The sequence below is a fragment of the Mustelus asterias genome, chromosome 12, assembly GCF_964213995.1.
Source record: "Mustelus asterias chromosome 12, sMusAst1.hap1.1, whole genome shotgun sequence".
NCBI classification, from domain to species: domain Eukaryota; kingdom Metazoa; phylum Chordata; class Chondrichthyes; order Carcharhiniformes; family Triakidae; genus Mustelus; species Mustelus asterias.
The window spans coordinates 89,818,782-89,841,265 of record NC_135812.1 but is presented as its reverse complement, the minus strand read 5'-3'; positions in this window follow the sequence as shown (position 1 = coordinate 89,841,265).

Here is a 22,484-nt window from a genome sequence, read left to right as displayed (position 1 = left end):
ACTAAATTACCCCTTAGTGTTAGGGGGATTAGCAGGGGAATTAGCAGGGCTGTGGAAATAGGGCCTGGGTGGGATTGTGGTCGGCACAGACTCGATGGGCCAAATGGCCTCCTTCTGTACTGTAGGATTCTATATCCATCCCTCACCTCTTTGTTTAGTGACAACAAAATTGTTGCTGGTGCCTAAACTCTTATGTGGAAAATCCATGTCTACCTTAAGGGCTGTTATCCACCCAGCATCAATGTCTGGCTGGTGTGAGGAGTTCAGGCAGATGGGAAAGCCCAAAGAATGATCAGATATCGGGTGGGACGTGGGAGCTGGCCACCTCCATCACCAGTCTCCTTTCAAACCTGGGTGCCTCCACCACAAGGTCAGGCCCCAGTTAATGCTCCCTCCCCTCACCCCCACTAGCCTCTCCTCCAATACCCCCATTCCCCCCCCCCACACCAATCTGACCATCCCCCAGCACCACTCCTCCCCGAGACCCCCAAACTTAGTTGATCCTTGGCTCTGAGACCTAGACCCCGGGGACTGCTCACAGTCCCAATCTTGTCCATTGCAGCTTCTGGCGCCAGTGGGACTCTAAGGGCGGGATTTTCCATCCGTGCTTGCCATAAGGCCGGAAAATCCTGCCCTAGGTCAATGGACATTTGCATGGTCTGCCCACCCCTCCCCCCCCCACCCCCTCCATCCCACCGCTATGATTCCCGTGGTAGGCGGGATGGGAAAATTCCACATGGGAATCATAACGGGCGGGGTGGGGGGCATGTGTTGACCGTGGGCGGGATTTTCTGGCCTTGGGGCGAGCGCAGATGAAAAATCCCGCCCTTAGAGTTGGGCAGCTCTCCCATAGGGGGGGACATCCTCTCAAGTGAGGGGTGCAAGACCAACGAACGCTCCTTGGGTTGTGGAGACTTCACTCTCGCTGGTAAAATACCAGCGTGTGTGCCTGTTTATTGGAGGAGCGGGAATGCGGGCGCCACCGGAATAACAAGTGAGTCCATTATACGTTTCATCACGATTTGCAGCACTGTGTCTGCTAACAAATGAAAGGTTTGCCAAAGACAATACCCTCTAAACATAAACCGAGACAGTCCTGCTGTGACATTAATTAATAGCGTTGAACCCTTTGGGAAGAGAGTTGGTGATCAGGAACAGGGAAACTAAATTAAATGAATTGTTTGAGGAAGGCATTTGGCAGAGATTTCGAGACAAATCTGTGGCGATCTGTTAGATTTGGATGGAACTGTTAAAGAACCATTTTGAAGCAGCGTTGTACTGCTGACTCATCACATTTATCATTCATTTATTCATGAAGAAATATGCTGTGGAATTTACCAAGTGACTCGCCTCTCTTTTAAAAGGACTTGAACAGTGAGTGACTAACATGGGGAGAATACTCGGGGATTGCTGCCTTCACCAAATAAAGTATCAGGACACGAAGGGAGGGATTTTGTTTTTAAAATGTTTTTATTTGTCTGCTCCTGATACTGATTAGATTTTTATCCATAGACTCGACCCACTTTCAACACCGCTTAACAAGCAGAGGACAGCTGAGGTGTGAAGGGGTTATTTTAATGCACGATCAAAGCAGCTAAAGGTTTATTTATTTGTTCCAAGTAGGCTTACATTAACACTGCAATGAAGTTACTTTGAAAACCCCCGAGTCGCCACACTCTGGAGCCTGTTCGGGTACACTGAGGGAGAATTTAGCATGGCCAATGCACCTAACCGGTACGTCTTTCAGGCTGTGGGAGGAGCACCTGAAGGAAACCCACGCAGACGCGGGGAGAACTCCACACACAGACAGTGACCCAAGCAGGAGTCGAACCTGGGTCCCTGGCGCTGAGGGGCAGCAGTGCTAACCACTATGTCACTGAACCACTTAGAGAGCAGCTGAGGTGAGAAGGGGTTCTTTCAATGCAAGAACAAAGCAGCTGATGGTACAGTGAACCAAAACAAAAAGTGCTGGAAAAACTCAGCAGGTCTGACAGCATCTGTAGAGAGAGAATGGAGCTAATGCTTCAAGTCTGGATGACCCTTCATCAGACCCTCCGCGGTATTTTGCCTTTGTCTTAATGTGCAGTGAAAATGTTTGCGGCCAGTTGAGGTATGACTTTACAATGGTGTGGGGGTGGGGGAAGATAGAGGGCGAGGGGAGAAAGAAAGAGAAAGGGCACAAGAGGGCTGGCAAGTTTGAACTGAGTGAAGGGGGGAAGTTTGGGAATTCCCACAGCTGAGTGTACATTACAGCAACCCTACTTTAGCATGTACAGTTGAAGCAAATAACCTTATGAAGTTACAATTTATATAGTGACTTCCACAATCTCAGAATGTCTCAATGCACTTTTCAGCCTTTAGATTACATTTCCTTTTGGAGTGCCACTGTTGTAATATAGAAAAACACAGGAGTTAATTGTGCATCTCACACACAGCAATGAGATAAATGACCATATAAGCCTGTTCCCATGCTGTTGGCTAAGGGATATCTATTGGCTACAATACCAGGTACTGGGGACACTGGGAAGAGAATGATGTGGGTGGAGTGTTTCAAGAGAGATATTTTCTTATCGTTGTTTTTTTGTGCCAATGTTCTTCCCTTATCGCACTCCTGCCTGTATGAATGCACAGAATGTTGTTCTGGCTGGCCATCCCTAACTCTCCACCCTCTCCCTCCCACCCTCCCCAATACCCATGGCTCAGTAACAGCACTTTCGTCTCTGTGTTAGAAGGTCAAGGGTCAGGGTGCCACTCCAGGGATTGCAATGAACTATCTAGGTTGACACCTGCGTGCTGGACTGAAGGAACCTTCTTTCAGTTGAGATTTACTTACCATTTCTTTTCTTTCTCTATCTTTCTCTCCCTTCTACCTCTCCCTCTATCTTCTATTTCTTTCTCTATCTTCTCTTTCTCTCTTGTTCCTGCTCTTGTTCACCCCTCCTCATATATCTGAGCACTTGTACTCATTCAATGGGGTGCAACAATTTGGATAAAATATGAAGGAATCCTTGAGACGACTAAGAAGCTGGGAGGTTTTGTCTCCAAATGGTCTCTTCTGCTTTGCTACAGAGCTAGTTGGCATCAGCTGCACTGCTACAATTTGCCTCATCATTAGATTAGGCCAGGCCTTTTCTTCCTGACTGGTACTCAGTGACTTGTTCTGGAAATATCCTTTGTGTGGATGTTAGTTTAAGAGGTTGGGTGGGATTTTCCAGCCTCGCTCACCCCCAAAACTGGAATGGCTCCCCCGTCACCTCTCTCCCCTCCTCCGCGCCCCCCCTCCCCACCGCCCGCTATGACTCCTGTGGCGGGTGGGGTGGGAACATTCTGATGATGACCATCTCAGCTGCGATTTTCTGCAGTTGAATAGCTTGCTGACACCCACTTCCCAAGGTCACACATAAGATTCTAAAGCCAGTGAGGGCGATCAAATAAGGTATTAACTCTTTACTCTCCTCTATTAATTCCCATGAAGAATGACCCCTGGGTGATGTCCTGTCAGTAGCAGTGGAACTGTCTCTGAAAGCCTTGGAGAGAAAAGAAGAATATTGGAATTTAAAATAGAAAAGCAATGTAAACATAGCCACAAATATCATAAACCTCCTTATCCCTTAAGACATATTGAACTAATCCTGTATTATTAAAATACACTCTCCAACAATTTCCCCAGTAGCTTTTCCTCTTTTTGCTGATTGCTGACCCTTGCTGTGGGTCTTTTAATATTATCCTTTTAGATGACAGAAATGTGCCAGGACACAGAATATTTCTCAGTTGGCAGTGTTCTCCAGCTACCTCAATAGAAGTTGAATGCTATCAGTTCCTGCCTCAGCACCTTTATCGACTGAAACATACCCTGTTTGGGGGAGACGATGGCTTAGTGGTATTATCGCTAGATTATGAATCCAGAATGTTCAGGGGAACTGGGTTCGAATCCCCCCATGGCAGATGGTGGAATTTAAATTCAATTAAAAATATCTGGAATTAAGAATCTACTGATGAGCATCAATTGTCGGAAAAACCCATCTGGTTCACTGGACCGGCACGGTGGCACAGTGGTTAGCTCTGCTGCCTCACAGCACCAGGGACCCGGGTTCAGTTCCCAGGTTGGTCACTGTCTGTGTGAAGTCTGCACGTTCTCCCTGTGTCTGCGTGGGTTTCCTCCGGGTGCTCCGGTTTCCTCCCACAGTCTGAAAGATGTGCTGGTTAGGTGTATTGGCCATGCTAAATTCTCCCTCAGTGTACCCGAACAGGCGCCACAGTGTGGCAACTAGGGGATTTTTACAGTAACTTCATTGCAGTGTTTATGTAAGCCTACTTGTGACAATAATAAATAAATAATGTCCTTTAGGGAAGGAAATCTGCCGTCCTTACCTGGTCTGGCCTATATGTGACTTCAGAGCAACAGCAATGTGGTTGACTCTCAACTGCCCTCCAAGGCAAGTAGGGATGGGCAATAAATGCTGGCCAACCAGTGATGCCCAAGTCCCACGAGTGAATAACAAAAACGCACTTTGTTCTTACAACACCAATCGCAGTTTATTTGACATCTCCTGCAGCTGGGGAGAAAGAATGCAGCAATCAAAAGACACTTAAATGAAAAGCAAAAGAAAATTCTGCAACACAAAGCCAGCATCTCATAGAATCCCTACTGTGCAGAAGGAGGCCATTTGGCCTATCGAGTCTGCACCGACAACAATCCCACCCAAGCCCTATCCTTGTAACCCCACGTAATCTCACTCAGACCTGTTCCCCATAACCCCAAGCATTTTCCCCGCTAATCCCCCTAACCTACACATCTTGGGATACTAAGGGGCAATTTAGCATGGCCAATCCACCAACCCGCACATCTTTGGACTGTGGGCGGAAAGCGGAGCACCCGGAGGAAACCCATGCAGACACGGGGAGAACGTGCAGACTCCACACGGACCCAAGCCGGGAATTGAACCTGGGTCCCAGGCACTGTGAGGCAGCAGTGCCAACCACTGTGCCACCGTGCCGCCCAAAACTCTCTGTGGATTCAGGCAAACATTTTGGATGATAGCCCTTTGTCAAAACAAAAACAAATAAATGAAGTACTCCTTCAGGTTCCCCGGGAAGAAGCTTTCTGAAACCCCAGCTAATGACTTAATGGAAAAGAGATGGTGTCTTCATGGCTATAACTTTCCCTCCCTGACTCCTGCTGATGAAGGTGGAAGATGAAACCTCTCCTCCACATACCCTGGGGGGATCAATATCAAACAGCGACTGTGCTGGGGTCAAGGAGACCGAGGAAAAAATGTGATTATAACCAAGGAAAGCCGGTGACTTGGGAGGGAATGTATCTGGGGAAGAGTGTAGGAGACTGTGTGGTCCACTGGGAAAACAATACTGATCTATATTAAAAGAGATCACTACGAAAACTAAGCCAAGCATAGAAACATTTTGGACCTTCAAGAAGGAGAAAATGACAAAAATGGTTTCTAGAATGTTGTAATCGATTGGGTTTAAGGAGCTATTCAAAATCATGAGGGGCCTGGACAGAGTCGATAGGGAGAGAGTGTGATTGGTGAAAACATTGAGAAACACAGGGCCCAGGTTTAAAGGAATTAGCAGAAGAATAAGGAAGGGTCAGAGTTCATAACCACATTCACCCACACACACACACACTCTCTCTCACACACACACACGCAAACTATCTCTCTTGCTCATACACACACACATACACACACACATACACAGACTCTCACTCACTCGCTCTCACATTTTCTCACACACACACTAATTCTCACACACACAAACACAGTCTCTCTCACATTCACACACACACACACTCTCTCTCTCACACACACACACACTGTCTCTCTCACACACAGACTCACTCACACACACTCTCTCGCACACACACACACACACACACTGTCTCTCTCACACACAGACTCACTCACACATACACACACACTCTCACACACTGTCTCTCTCACACATTCACACACACGCACACACACACTGTCTCTCTCATACATTCACACACACACTGTCTCTCTCACACACAGACTCACTCACACACACTCTCTCACACATTCACACACACACACACTGTCTCTCTCACACATTCGCACACATAGACTCACACTCTGACAGACACACACACACACTCTCTCACACATTCATAGACACTCTCACACACACACTCTCTCACACACACACTCTCTCTCTCTCTCACACGCACACACTCTCATACGCACACACATATTCTCTTACACACACACACTCTGTGTCTCTCTCACACACACTCACACACACTCTCTTTTTTTTAGAAAGAAACCCTACAGTGCAGAAACAGGCCATTTGGTCCATTGAGTCTGCACCGACCACAATCCCACCCAGGCCCTACCGCCATATCCCTACATATTTACCCATTAATCCCTCTAACCTACGCATCTCAGGACACTAAGGGGCAATTTTAGCATGGCCAATCAACCTAACCCGCACATCTTTGGACTGTGGGAGGAAAGTGGAGCGCCCGGAGGAAACCAATGCAGACACGAGGAGAATGTGCAAACTCCACACAGACAGTGACCCAAGCCGGGAATCGAACCCAGGTCCATGGCGCTATGAAGCAGCAGTGCTAACCACTGTGCTACCGTGCCGCCCTACCGTACCGTGCCGTGCCTCACACACACACACACACTCTCACACATTTGCACATTTTCCCACAGCCGGTAAAATCACGCAAGAGCCGAGAAATCAGGATTGCGTCCGATTTGTCAGCTCTCACGATCTTACTGGCACCGGATTTCTGGCGTGGTTAGCCTCTCGCTCTTTTCAAGGAGGGGCAAAAATATATAATTTAAATCATCATCCGCATCTGTTTACTGAGCCCGGCACTGAATCATCCAGGTTCACTTGTCTTTATGGCCTTGCCAGAAGAGGTTCTCTCCAGCGAGGGAAACGCCTGCTCCCCATGAACGGGAAAGAGTTGTGTTGCTCTCGCCGGTAGAACCAGAGGCAATTGAGGCCCCCCGGTGAGGTCAAAGGCAAGAGGGAGGTGCCCCTTGGGCAGTGCCTGTTAACAATTCTTCAGGTATAACAAGTTTCAATGCCTCGGTCTTTGTCATCCTGGTTGGGGGAGTCAGTTCGTCTGTTAGTCGAATAGTTTCATGATTATAATATGCTCTTACAATGGGATTCCACAAAATTGGGAGTGGAATTCCTTTGTTCTTGTGGCCTCTGTTGGAACATTTCAGAACATATGGTCAGTCCTGTGAGTGATGTGACCCGTAGCAACCATTTTGTGAGTCAGCAGAGGCCCATTTTAAACTAGGGAAAAAGAATAAAGTTTTGATCCATACAGTTTGGCGGCATGGGGCACAGTGGTTAGCACTGCTGCCTCACAGCTCCAGGGACCTGGGTCCGATTCCCAGCTTGGGTCACTTTCTGTGCAGAGTCTGCACATTCTCCCAGTGTCTGCGTGAGGGTTTCCTCCGGATGCTCCGGTTTCCTCCCACAGTCCAAAAGCCGTGCTGGTTAGGTGCATTGGCCGTGCTAAATTCTCCCTCAGTGTACCTGAACAGGCGCCAAAGTGTGGCGACTAGGGGATTTTCATAGTAACTTCATTGCAGTGTTAATGTAAGCCTACTTGTGACGCTAATAAATAAATCAATACGTTTTGATTGGCTTTTCACATCTTATCGGTATAACAATTAAGATTCAGGATGAGTTGAACATTCCGATATTCATAGGCTGAAAATGACCTCATGCTTGAAATAGAAGATTTTATTTAGTATTTTGTTCTGGTTAGACTACTTCATTCTGTGAAGGAATGTGATTCTCTTCAGGAGAACTTTATGGGGTTGAATGTAACTATGTCACTTTATTGCATGAACACTAGATGTATAATTTAATTGTTGTTGAAAATAGCAAGGGTGAGTAATCTTAATTAATACATCTTCTTTATTCATCTTGGTGTTGGGGTAAGTTTTCCATTACACAACTTTTTGGGCTCCATGAAAGTTGACATTGCTTCTACTTTAAGCATTTAGGCACATCTGATATCAGCGTACAAATATTAAGCACATCTGTCCGTGCACCATTGGAGTGTGGCATTGCCTGTCCTTGAGGAGATAGTTCAATATCACTGCAGACTTAATGAGCTGTGCATCCAGGACAACAAACTCGTGAGGAATTTAGCTGTCTAGGGAAAGGGGTTGGGAATCATAGAATCCTTACTGTGCAGAAGGAAGCCATTCGGCTCATTGAGTCTGTACCGACTCTCCGACAGAGAATCTTATCCAGGCCCAACCCCCACCTACCCCTGTAGCCCCACGATTTACCACGCTAATCCGCTTAGCCTACACATCTTGGGACACTAAGGGACAATTTAGCATGGCCAATCCACTTAACCTGTATATCTTTGGATGTAGGAGGAAACCGGAGCACCAGAAGGAAACCCATGCAGATGCGAGGAGAACGTGCAAACTACACAAGACCGGAATTGAATCTGGGTCCCTGGAGCTGTGAGGCAGCAGTGCTGACCACTGTGCCACCATGTTGTGAAATAATATGACACATTTGATGTTGCTCCCATTCATTTTGTTCATCTCACTTAAGGGCAAAGAAAGGGAATTATTGCTGCTGCAACACGAGGTTAAGATCCTCGAGTGAGTTCACACAGCAGGGACCAGGGACAGGATGCTTAAAAGTGTAAGAGATTTCCAATACTGGTTGTACAGGAAGTCAGCACAGGACAGAAATGACGGTCTCCTTCTTGCGGACTTTTGCCTTCAGTGTTACCTGTGAGGGGTGGTTGAGATGGTTGAAATCATTCGGGATTCAGTTTCCAGCATCTGCACTATTTTGCTTTTGCGATAATTCAAGGTCTTTCTTTACCGAAATTCAATGTTGATGTTCATTGTGGGGCTGAAAGTGTAGACAGAACTCTGCCTCTGACACACACAAATGAAACTTTATGTGGAAGAGAATTAGATATTGTAGCTCAGGGTGAGACTAAGATCTGTGTTCATTGTAAGGCTCACAGTTATTCAGTATTTCTACTTTAAACTTGTTGCTGAGGACAGATTAAGTAAACATGCCAATTTTTCGAGTTCTTTGACATTTAATCCAATTGTTTGGTACCAAGGTTTTGAAGTGGGCGGCATGGTGGCACAATGATTGGCACTGCTGCCTCATAGATCCAGGGACCTGCGTTCGATTCCTGGCTTGGGTCACTGTCTGTGTGGAGTTTGCACATTCTCCCCTTAACTGCAGTGGGTTTCCTCTGGGTGATCCGGTTTCCTCCCATTGCCCAAAGGTGTGCGGGTTAGGTTGATTGGCCATGTTAAATTGCCCCTTGGTGTTATGAGGTGCTTGGTTAGAGGGATAAGCGGGCTAAATATGTGGAGTTGCGCAAATGGGGCCTGGGTAGGCTTGTTGTTGGTGCAGACTCGATGGGCTGAATAGCCTCCTTCTGAACTGTAGGAATTCTATGAAATGTTTCTTATCTGGATAACATTTCAATCTCAACAAAAGTCAATCCCATTGCTGTGATGAACAAATGTACCAAATAACAGGTCTAGAACCTTTTTAAAAACATGTGCCGGCATTCTCTGGCTGCTCACACTGGCGGGATTCTCTGGGCCCCCCAGTGATGCACCCCCTACCACGGGTTTCCCAGCAGTGTGGGGTGGCTTCAGTGGGAAATCTCATTGACAGTGGTGGGATCAGTGGATCCCACCACCAACAAATGGCATGGCACCTCTCGCCACTGAGAAACACGCCAGAGAGTTCCGCCCACGGGCTATGTTTTACCACCCCCCCCCCCCCCCCCCCCCCCGGTGATGGGAGGAGAGGTAAGGAGGCTGACAAAATAGTAGGGCATCACTTTAGGATGGCTCCCTGTCCCTGCTCAGATGGAAAAACAGCTCAGACCAGTATTCTCATTCACCTGTTTTTCTGGTGCTTCATTTTAAAGTATAAAAGAGCAGATCGGACCAGTATTCTTATTTCCCCATTTTACTGTTATTCTTCTGGGTGTCTCACTGCTGGGGCAGTTTCCCACCAATGGCTAAGAGTTGGGCTGAAAGGTGGATCGCCTGCCTGCCCCAGAGAGACAGACATCGAATTGGCATCATTAAGACCCCAATCACAGGCCACCTTATGAGGCTGCTGACATCTTGCTTCTCGCCTGTAGAGGCCACCAGCTTTGTAAGGCAGCCAGTTTGCAGCAGCTTGGGGTGGGGGGGGGGGCATCAGAGCTGGAGGCTCCATAATTCAGGGGTATGAAAGGCTTCCCCTCTCGCCCCTAACGATCCCCTTGGCTGAGATTCCCCTCCATCCCATGGGGCCTACCGCCTTCGACCTCCTAGATTTTAATCTTTACCCGATTGTCCAAGGTGCGCTTGAGATATCCTGCTTACCTCAGGAGCATTCACCTTGCTCCTTCAGGCTGCCATGCCTTCAGAGCTGCCGGCTCTCTTACAGGGCTGGCATCATCTGGAGCCCACTTGCCCATGCTTAACTCGGAGGTGGGTTGTGGTGAAATCGCCGAACCGGTTTCCCTTGCTGGGAAGTGTGGTCTTGCGAATCACATTTTGGCCCAAAGTCTGGGTCGCCGTGGTAAAATCCAGTGCCTCAAATCAAACTCAGAGCTTTTAGCTGTGGCAAAAATCTATGAGGGAACCCCAGGTTCATTGCCAACAGCACAGTAATCAACATTAGCAATCAATATTAATTATTTCTATTGCCCAAGCTGATGGGAGGCAGAGACAGACTGATGAATTGCTTCCTAACTCAGCTCCAAGACAAAACCTATTGGGATTTTTAGCCTGCAAAACAGCTAATGCCTGTAGCAATCACAGGCATTTAATTCCCCGCTGTCTCCATCCAGCTTTGTCTATTCACTCCACACACAGACACTTGTATAAAGAATGTAGAATATCTTATTGCAAATAGCTTCTAACAAAAATCTCAATTTGATGTGGCGACAGTTTCATGGGAACGTAGAGAAGACTGGGGACTTGCAGGATGAAGTCCATTGTCCAGTGCGTGTAGCTCAGAACTCTTCCCCCTATATTGGAATGTATTAGCATAACTACAGCTAAATCATAACGTACCAAAATAATAAGTCTTGTGTACGACCATTTGTAAATCTGCCAGAAGCTGCTGATTGGCCATTTCAGCAGCAAGAACTCTCTGGAATCAAACGCCAGAGTGTAATCAACACCGAGTGGGGAGGGAGTAGGGAACCAGAGCTGTAATAAAAGGAGGGGGAGCGAGCATACAAAAGACAAAATGTTTCAAAAGTACAAAAAGTTAATGTTTGAAACCTGTGAACGTGTTTTATGGTGATATGAGTAATTGGAACTCGGGTTATCAATAGAGAGACAGATGGGTAACTGTGGCACTGCTCAGAGTCAATTTACTCCCATCAGTAGATACATAGGCCAGCTGAGTGTGTGAAAGAGTGTTTCCAATTCCCTGGCCACCTTCCATTATAGGCCCTCTTACTGGCAATTTGCTGTTCTATTATTGAATTAGAGACTGTAATGCTAGGTCATGTTCAATGGGAAATGCGAATACTTTGTCAAGCAGTTGTTATATTGTGACTGCACCCTTTCTATAGCGGGACTTGGGTTTCCCTTTAAGAATCAGAGATTCTGTTTCTCTCCCCACCGTCAAAAGCCTTTTTCAATTTTCCTTACTTCAACTACCTTTGATCATGTCCTAACTTTTTCAGCCAGCCTGTTGGCTCTTACTTAAAGCACCTTGGGTCATTTACACGTTGCCATTTATACATTAAAGAGACAATTCAAATGTGACTTGCTCTGTTGTTTCACTATACAACCTGCTTGTTAAATTCTTCATCAATTCCACTCCTCAGGCAGGAGTGAAAGCTGGAGTCTGATGATGCAGCTGTATAGAATGCTGGTTAGGCCACATCTGGAGTACTGCGTCCAGTTCTGGTTGCCACACTACCAGAAGGACGTGGAGGCTTTAGAGAGAGTGCAGAGAAGGTTTACCAGGATGTTGCCTGGTATGGAGGGTCTTAGCTATGAGGAGAGATTGGGTAAACTGAGCTTGTTCTCCCTGGAAAGATGGAGAATGAGGGGAGATCTAATAGAGGTGTACAAGCTTATGAAGGGGATAGATAGGGTGAACGGTGGGAAGCTTTTTCCCAGATCAGAAGTGATGATCACGAGGGGTCATGGGCTCAAGGTGAAAGGGGCGAAGAATAACTCAGATATTAGAGGGATGTTTTTTACACAGAGGGTGGTGGGGGCCTGGAATGTGCTGCCAAGTAGGGTGGTGGAGGCAGACACGCTGACATCGTTTAAGACTTACCTGGATAGTCACATGAGCAGCCTGGGAATGGAGGGATACAAACGATTGGTCTAGTTGGACCAAGGAGCGGCACAGGCTTGGAGGGCCGAAGGGCCTGTTTCCGGTGCTGTACTGTTCTTTGTTCTTTGTTCTTTGAAGATATTGGGCCATGATTTCCGTGCTCCTGGACAGTGTTTCTGGGTTGGGGCTTACCCCAAAGATGCGCTGGGGATCCTCACCGGTGGTTCCCAGGTAACCCAGGTATGGATTGCACGGTCATTGTCTGGCAAGTTCAAAGTTCCTCTGGGCAACTACCCTGCAAACCATCTGAAAGATGTGCGGGTTAGGTTGATTGACCATAGTAAATTGACCCTAGCGTCAGGGGATTAGCAGGGTAAATAAGTGGGGTTATGGGAATAGGGCCTGGGTGGGATTGTGGTTGGTGCAGACTCAATGGGCTGAATGGCCTCTTTCTGCACTGTAGGGATTCTATGAAAATGTGATTTAAATCACATGACTCTGATGGTTCAAACTGTATTACCGCAATAGTTGCCCAAACAAAGTTAGAAGAACTAAAGCTACTTCTGGTTTCTCGGTATCTGTAGCATTGACTCACTCTGACCCGCTCACAAGAATCCTCCCACCATCCACTACCCGCCCCCCCGACATCTCACATGACTCCCCCCCATTGCCCCACTCCATCCCAACCCCCAATGGGACACCCCCATTCTCCCACTATACCCTCTTCCCCCCTGGGACCCCTGTCATCCCCAATGATCCCCAATCCTCCATTGGGCTCCTTTGAGCCCCCAATAACCCCAACTACTCTTTGCCTCCCCCACCGACCAACACCGCCCCCTCTTCACAGCTCGACCCAACATGACTCAACTCTCCGCCCCCCCCCTCCCAACCCCCACCCCAGCGCAATCCAATTCGATCTGACCATTCGTTACACCCAGGCCTGACCAAAGTAGGCCCCAGGCCTGACCCAACCCCGCAGCCAAGGCCTAACACAACCCCGCAGCCTTCCCGTCCCACCTCACCCGACCACACCCCCAAATCCCTCCAACCTTACCCAGGTCAGATCCCCGCAGCCCCCAGGCCCAACTCGACCCAACCACCACCCTCCCTCAGGCCTGGCCTGTACCCCATCCCAATCAACCCCCTCCTGATCCTGATTGACTCCACAACCCCCTGTCCAGGCCTGACCTGCACCAACCCCACCGCCCTGGCCCACCAACCCTGTCACCCTCTTCAAATCTTGCTCACTTACCTTGTGCACTCACCTTCTCTCTGGCTTACCAAAGTGCCTGGACCTTTAAACCTACCTACTTTACAGCCCAAAAAAATGGCACATGGCTTTCTTCCCATCGACTGAGCTTCCCTCGGCTGTAGGCCTCGGAAAGCCGGTGCCCTGCACAGATCCCGTCCAACCTGAGGTGGAAGGTCAGGCAAGAAAGGAACAGCTGGATATCAAGGTAAGTAATTCCTCACGGAATGGCAATCCAATTCAAATACCACTGCACTGGGAGTTACGAGACATCATCATTGGAATAATTGGAAGGGTTAAAATGAGGAAAAGTTACCTGTCTTAGACCTGCATGAAAATTGTTGATTGTTTCTGTTACACACCAAAAATGAATTCCTTATTACCTCAGCTGGGCTAAGTTAGTGGAGCAATATTAAACCTGGGCCTAATTATCAGGATTGATCTCACAAACAATGATGAGGTTAATGATCAGATAATATCTTTCAGTGATGTTAATTGAGGGGTAAATGTTGGCTAGGATGTTAGCGGCATGTTAATTATATTGTTGGATACACTGGTGAAGGGCATTGTTCAAATCGCTACATAGCACATTTGTAAAGAGAGACTTCCATGCCCACTGGGCACTGCAGGGGCATCACCCCCAGAAAGGATATTTCAGTTTAGTAGTTAAGTTTCCTTCGATGTTTTGTTTCAGTTGCAGTGCCCGACCAGGGGCTGTCATTGACTCTCAATTTTGATTAATTCATTGATTTTTTTGTTGGATTCAAAAGAGAGATTGTGGTACAGAGGGGCTGGCATGGGCATTATGGACGATCTCTTCAAGGGCCAGTCCCTGGGCCTGGCCACGATGTCTCAGGTCCAGGCAGTGGGCTGTTGAGGGGGTCATTGGACCTGACTGTCTGCCCTTCTTCCGTGGCTATGTTAGCACCCAAGTGTCACTGGAGAAGGAACATATGGTGTCCCCAATATGGTTGAGGCCTTCTGCAACCAGTGGACACTGCAGGGGTTGGTGTGTATGATCAGCTGTGAAACAACAGTTTAGTTTACTTTACTAAGTTTCCTATTAAAGTTTTGTTTTTTGTTACAGTGCCAGTTTAAGGGGCTTTTAATTAATGAGCCTATTTGTTGGTTTATTGCCACTAAAAGAGCATTTGAAGAGAATCTGTGGGAGCACTGTGATAGGAAGCAGACATATGTAAAGCTGCATTCTGTCTCTAAACCCATCATCAAGTGAAGTGTCCAGTTTCCTACTTTATCAGCTGGCTTGGGATTGGTTAACACAGGATCTTCCCTGTTCTTCTCCAAACATTATCATGGGATTTTTTTTTGTTTTGCGTCCACCTGGGAAAGCCAACCCGACTTTGGTTTAATGTCTCATTCAAAATTTGGCATTTCTGACTGCGCACGGTGGCACAGTGGTTAACACTGCTGCCTCACAACGGTAGGGACCTGGGTTCAATTCCCAGCCTGGGTCACTGTCTGTGCGGAGCCTGCAATATCTCCCCGTGTCTGTGTGGGTCTCCTCCGGGTGCTCCAGTTTCCTCCGAAAGACGCGCTGGTTAGGTGCGTTGGCCATGCTAAATTCTCGCTCAGTAAATCCGAACAGGTGCCAGAATGTGGCGACTAGAGGATTTTTGCAGTAACTTCATTGCAGTGTTAATGTGAGCCTACTTGTGACACTAATAAATAAACTTCAAAACACGATGCACCCTTGCTCCCACATTGAAGTGCTGGGTTAGATTGTGTGCTGAAGTGTCCAGGATGGGTTTTAGAAGCCTCGGCCTTCTGACTCAGAGGCGGCAGTGTGATAGACTGAACACAAAATAATCACGTGATGGACACTAAAAGAATGGAACAGGAAGATATCAGTCTGAGCAATGTTTCCTCTAAGCTGCGCAGATGTGCAGCCTTGCAGCCATCTGGAATGTGCCTCACAGCGAACAGATAGGCTGAACACAAGCAATGCTCCCATTAGGATTGACAGACATACAGCTGCCTGTCACTCTTAAAGGGATGGGACAGTGCAACAAGCTGGCCGTGCAAGACAAACAGAAGGCAGAGGGAATGTAGCTGGAACTCAGTAAAAACTGGGCAAGTTCCTGGCCTTCTCCCATCCCTATGTCCCTAACCGTCAATAAAAATCAGTTCTTAACATGTGACGTGCTGCAAAAAATATATTAAGTTGACGGTGCTTTTTAATAATAATCGAAGGGTTAAAACAAGGTTCCTAATCGCTTTCTATTTGATCCTAGCTGTCACTTATATGATGCAGTCCCTTTAGTCTGGGATTTGTTTGAATGGCAGAATCTTATTGTTCCTGCTGCCTTATGTCTCTTGGTGCCTGGCTGCTGCCGTGTACCCCCCCGCTCCACCAACCCCTCTCTGATGTACAGATGTGGCTACACAGCCCCCCAGAACTCCTGGGATTTCATTCGTTACTGGTGGAACAGCAGTTCCTACATAATGTCGTTCACTGTGGGTGCCCTGGGGGGGGAAGCTGAATGTAGAAACACTAACATCAGCAGCACTACACCATTAGCAGAGTGCTCCCCTGTCTGCCAGATTCAGTCACACTCGCACTGCGCTCTGCAAGGATGGTAATGCCAATAGCAGGGAGTGAAGGTCTTTTATTTTAAGGAACAAATGCGTCTTTGGAGCAGGAGTCCGCTCGTCTACAGTAGCAACATATCCTTCACAGAGCAGCAGAACATTTCAATCTATCTATCAGCCTCATCTCTAATCTCATTACTAAAGCTATCTGCCGGTGAAGTCTTGTGTCGATGAGCAGTCTGCTTCAAGCTCATGTTGTCTGTCTCAGTCACCCTGCGCAGGCTGCTTGTTGGCTTTTCTTTTCTCCCCTGCTGATTGTTGGAGGGCGAAGGATTTACGGGCAGCAGTTATCTCTGGCCCAGTGACAGTTTTCATTCACCATGGACAAGGCACAAGTCAGGAGTGTGATGGGATACTCTTCACCTGCCTGGATAAGTGCATCTCCAATAACACAAGACATCATCCAGGATTGCATTAACAAGTCATTCACTCAACCGCTGGTGTGGAGAGGCAGCAGTGTGTGTACCAGCTACAGGATATCCTACAGGAACTCATCAAGCCACCTTCCAAACCCATAACCTCCACCACGTAGAAGGACAAGGGCAGCAGACACATGGGAACACCACCACCTGGAAGTTTCCCTCCCAAGCCACTCACCATCCTGACTTGGAACTATTTTGCCGCTCCTTCACTGTCGCTGGGTCAAAATCCTGGAGCTTCCTCCCTATCAGCACTGTGGGTGTACCTACACCAAAAGGACTGCAGCGGTTCAAGAGAGTGGCTCACCACCAACTTCTACAGAATAGTTAGGGATGGGCAACAAATGCTGTTCATGTCAACAACGCCCACATCCCATGAGAGAATAAATAATAAAAAATAAGAGAATAATGAAGGCAGTAATTCAGTGTATTCCTGATGGAGGTTTGAACCTGTTATTTACTGTTTAAGTTTAAGCTTATTAATTAGCATCACAAGTAGGCTTACGTTAACACTGCAATGAAGTTACTGTGAAAATCCCCTAGTCACCACACGCCAGCGCCTGTTCGGGTACACTGAGGGAGAATTTAGCATGGCCAATGCACCCAACCAGCACGTCTTTTGGACTGTGAGAGGAAACTGGAGAACCCGGAGGAAACCCACGCAGACATGGGAGAACATGCAGACTCCGCACGGACTGTGACCTGAGCCGGGAATCGAACCCATGTCCCTGGCGCTGTGAAGAAGCAGTGCTGACCACTGTGCCACTGTGCTGTTCCACTGAGTGAGATATTAAACTGTCTGCATATTGAGGGCGGTACAAGAGATCCCCCGGCACTTTACTGAACAGAGAACATAGTTCTTCTGCTGTCCTTGCCCACAATCCTTTATCAAGCATGGCCAAAACAGGTCACCCATCTTGCTGATGTTTCTGGGACCTTGCCACGCACAGATTTTCTTCTGTCTCTACTTGCTGAACAACAGGAACTGCACTAAAAATAATTAATTGGTTTTGGAGCACTTTGGGACATCTGGAGTTTCCAAAGATGCCAATAAAATATGAGTCCTTCTTTATTTAGCCAACAATGTGTGACTATTCAACCATGGGAGAATCGTTGCTGAGTCCAACCTTCCCTTGATCCGATATCCCCACAGCCAGTGACAAGCCGCACATGTTTTATTTTTCTCTGACCCAGGGAAGGTGTAAGATCTCCAGTGCGACCCTGGCTGGGGTGTGCTATCTCAGCACAGACAACACTTCACACGGACCAGCTAAACTATCAATCAGCTTGAGGCTCCCTGCTTAATCGTAGGCCAGTGTCGGCAGAAGTTATGCAGACATCTAGGGTGCAAAGCACGCTGACCCAGCCAGCAGCAGGAGAGTGAGAATGATCTCGAGGGAGGAAGTTGGGTGGGGTGATATAAAACCGGGACTGTGTTTAGAAATATTTATGTCTCTTTAACTCATTGAGCGGGACTTTCCTACCGCGCTTGACCCGAAACCGGAAAATCCCGCCTGACGTCAACAGACATTTTCCATGGTCCATCGCCTCACCTGCTCCGATTCCTGTGGCGGGCAGAACGGGAAAGTTTGTCCGATTGAGTCCTGTTTGCTTCTCGTTTCCAAGGACAGGGCAAAGATTTTCACCTCTAACCATCAGACTGCCTCTGAAGGAGGGTCCAAAATGTTGATGTGACAGATATTAAACTGAGTGGTGGGCGGCTCATGGTTAACGCACACTGAAATAAAAATAGTAAGCAGAATTTTGGGAGAATGCGAGGAATTCCAAAATGATAGCACGTGACACTGATGGGGGCCGCTGGATTTTCCTCCTGGCAGCAGTATTTCAAATACGGATCCCGGGCCCAGCCCCGCACCCTGTTGGCACCTGACACAATTTTGGAACAATTGGCTTGTTAACGGCCAGAAGGCATATATGGTGTCCAGTTAAGGATGGTGGGCAGACTCTCAAAGTTGGAAATCCAGACCCTCCAGCACTGAAGGAGCTGCAGCCTGCAGTTCAGGTAAGGGAGAGAGAGAGAGAGAGCCTCCATCTTGAGATACCCTCTCAGCCCCGTTAAAAAACAGTTGCTGGGCTGCCATTGTGGGAGGTGATCCCCTTCACACGGTCATCTCCATGGGTGTTGGGGGGAGGGAGGCCCTAATTGGCCTTTCAATTACTTAACAAGCTACCTGCTGCTTGCAGCTGCTCCTGGCCTGATCCGGCCTATTGGAAAATCGTTGGTCTGTGAAGGGGAACTCTCATGTCAGCTGCCGTCAGAAATTCTTTACCAGCCTGCTTCTATTCCCACCCCCATATTGACATCAAAATCGTGACTGAGGAGTCACTGTGCATATCCATGTGAATGTAGGAGCATATACTTGCATGTGTGTTTGTGTGTGCATGCCCATATGTGTGCGTACACATGTGAGTGTATGAGTGTGCATGAACGTGTGTTTGTGAGTATATGTACATATAAGTGTGTGTGCAAGCCACTCAGTTCAAGGCCAATTAGGGATGGGCAAAAAATGTTGGCCCAGCCATTGATGGCTACATCCCATGAATGGATAAAAACGTGTGTGTGTCTGTGAATGAGAGAGTGTGACCGGAACTCTACCACCTCACCCACCATGGAATCGGAGCGGGTGAGGGTCCGACAATGGAAATCTCTGTTGACCTCGGGCGGGAATTGTGTGTGTGTGCATGTGTGTGTGTGTGTGTGTGTGTGTGTGTATGTGTGTGTGTGTGTTTATGATGTGTGAGAGAGAGCCCTTTTTCAGTGCTGAGCCAATACCAGCTGTACAGTGAATGTGTGAATGGTTTTAAAGATGGAACAAGATGTGGATACATGTGTGAATCGGGGACTGTGAGTAGATTGTTTAAGTGAGGGAACATTGATTCTTACAATTAACATAGTGGAGGTGTGAACCTGAAGACAGGAGGGTATTTCATGTGATACAGTGGGATTATGTAGGATTTTTTTAATGCTACTAAACATTGCTGGTCTTGTTTGAGAAAGTACACAGTATACCTGCCGTCTGCCACTGAGGGTGAGCCAGCACCAGATTTACATTTTCTCAGGAAACATTCCATAGAGAGGACCAATGAAATTGGTCAGTACAGACACCACAAACGTACCGATCGCTGTTGTTGATGAAGGCATAATCATTCAGACCGCTTGTCTGAAACCTTGATGCTTCTGACTACTGCCATGCATCAGTTCAAGAAGATCTTGAACACGGCCTTCTGAATGGGAATGAGGGCTGGTTAGTATTTCTGGTCTTGCCAGGGACCTTCACATCTCATGAAAAAGTCATGAAAAATGTCCCTCAACCCCCCCACCTCATTTCCCAACATTGGCACCTCAATTGTCTCCCCATCCCCTCTACCAGGAGGAACTCAACCAGTGACCCAGAAACCCCAGAACTCCCCCAACCAGCTAGCTGTGTGTGTGCTGGCAGCTCACTGGGAAGAAACTAGTAGACCAATTTGACCACTCCAGCTTCCAGCTCATGGTGTCTGTCACACTGTTGGCTTTTGGTTTGATTTATTTTGCATTCGTGACAAAAAATCTACCGAGGTGCAAGTGGAATTAACCAGCGGCTCACTCCCTGGGCCAATTTCATGTCGGAACAGGTCGCAGGTTTGATTCTTTTTCAGTAAGGACGATTGAATATCAGTTTAGCCTTTCCAGCAGGAACATCTAAATCTGTGTATATCTGACAAGTCAAATAAAGCATTGACTGAGCACAATACATTCAAGAAGCCCATGTTTCTGGGTTAAATGTGAATGCATTAAGCAAAGGTAAGTGTGAGTCAGCAAATTAGGACTGTATGTATTGTGAAATTGTTAGGAAAAGTCTTGGCAGAGTTCCAAACTCCAAACTCCACTGTGTAGCCACAGAAGGTCTTCTTTATAGAGAGCCAGATGACAATGGATGTTTGGGGCTTGTCAGAATGCCAGAGCTTCACATATTAACCAGACTTCCAAGGCCAGCTATGTTTCCCTGAACTGGAATACGTTACTGATTCAGACACATCGAAACTGATAACTGTGTGACCCACTCCTGTCTGTGCAGATTCAAGTGATTCCCAACCACATCTGGTTCACGGAGGCAACTTGATGAGTTTTGAAGTTGGAATCATAGAATGTTTTCAGTACATGAAGGCCGTTCGTCTCATTGTGTCTATACTAGCTCTCTGCAAGAGCCTCTCTGGCAGTCCCACTCCCCTTGCCATTTCCCGTGGCCCTGCAAATCTTTTCTCTTCAAATAATTATCCAATTCCCTTTTGAAAGCCAAGATTGAATCTCCGTCTACCACATTCTCAGAGAATGCATTCCGAACCCTAGCTACTCACTGTGTAAAGAAGTTTCTCTTCATGTTGTCTTTGGTTCTTTTGTTAAAATTGATGCCCTCAGGTACTCAGTCCTTTCCATCAAGAGGAACAGTCTCTCCCTCTCTATGTTGTCTGGACCCGTCATGATTCAGGATGTCTGTCACATCTCCTCTCCACCTTCTCCTCTCTGAGGAGGACAGCCCTAGTTTTGCCAAGTTTGTTGGAATCAAGCTGGAGATAAAATGTTCTTCATAAAATGTTCTCTTTCTTTTTCCTCCTTCCTTGTTGGTTTCCTCCCTTCCTGCCACCAAAAGCATCACCAGGTTGCTAAGCTGGGGCTCCCTGAGCTGCTGGTTGTTGCTGGTTGCCGTTGGGTATTGGTCTCGCCTATCATTTCTTTGGTGGACAGTTCAATCATTTGGAGTATTTCTAGGAATCTTGAAACCAAGGTCGGGTCACAGGTCACAGGTCAACGATAGCAGCGTGAATACTGGTCAGCTCCCCTCCTTGCGGTTAAACCTAGACAATGATGACATGTGTAACATTCCTGTTGCTGCCAGGACTGAGGTCAGTGCGGCCTGCACAGCACAGGCCTCTCAGCTCTGTAATGGCACAGCTACTTGCTGGCTAAACTCTCCAAGCAGACAGTGAGCCTGTACTTGAGTTTGGTCTTGTAAAGTCCACAAAACGTTATTGATTTCTTTGTTGGAAACATAGGAACATGAACAGGCCTTTGGCCTTTGAGACTACTCCGCCACTCAATTAGATCATTGCTGCTCTGCATTCCGGACATTCTCTCTTCCACCTTCTTCCTTCGGGAAAAAGATACAAAGTCTGTGGTCACGTACCAACCGACTCAAGAACAGCTTCTTCCCTGCTGCTGTCAGACTTTTGAATGGACTTACCCTGCATTAAATTGATCTTTCTCTACACCCTAGCTATGACTGTAACACTACATTCTGCACCTTCTTGTTTCCTTCTCTATGAACTGTACGTTTTGGCTGCATAGCGCGCAAGAAATAATACTTTTCACTGTAGGTTAATACATGTGACAATAATAAATCAAATCAAATCAAATCATTGTAACTCCATCTACCTGATTTGGTTCCATAAGCTTCCCTAGCCAGACAAAAATCCATCGACCTCAGTTTAAATTTTTACCTGACCCCTGGTCTCAAAAACCTTTTGGAAGAGGTTGACATGGTGGCACAGTGGTTAGCACCGCTGCCTCACAGTGCCAGGGACCCGGGTTCAATTCCGGTCTTGGGTGACTGTCTGTGTGCAGTTTGCATGTGCTCCCCGTGACTATGTGGGTTTCCTCTAGGTGCTCCAGTTTCCTCCCATAGTCATAGGTGAATTGGCAAAATTGCCCTTTAGTGTCAAAAGATGAGCGAGTTAGGTGGATTAGATGGGTAAATACATGGGGTTACAGGGATAGGGTGGGGGAGTGTGGGTCTGGCTAAGATGCTCTTTGAAGAGTTGGTACAGACTCTTTTTAAAAATTTATTCATTCATGGGATATGAGCATCACCGGCTGGCCAGTATTTATT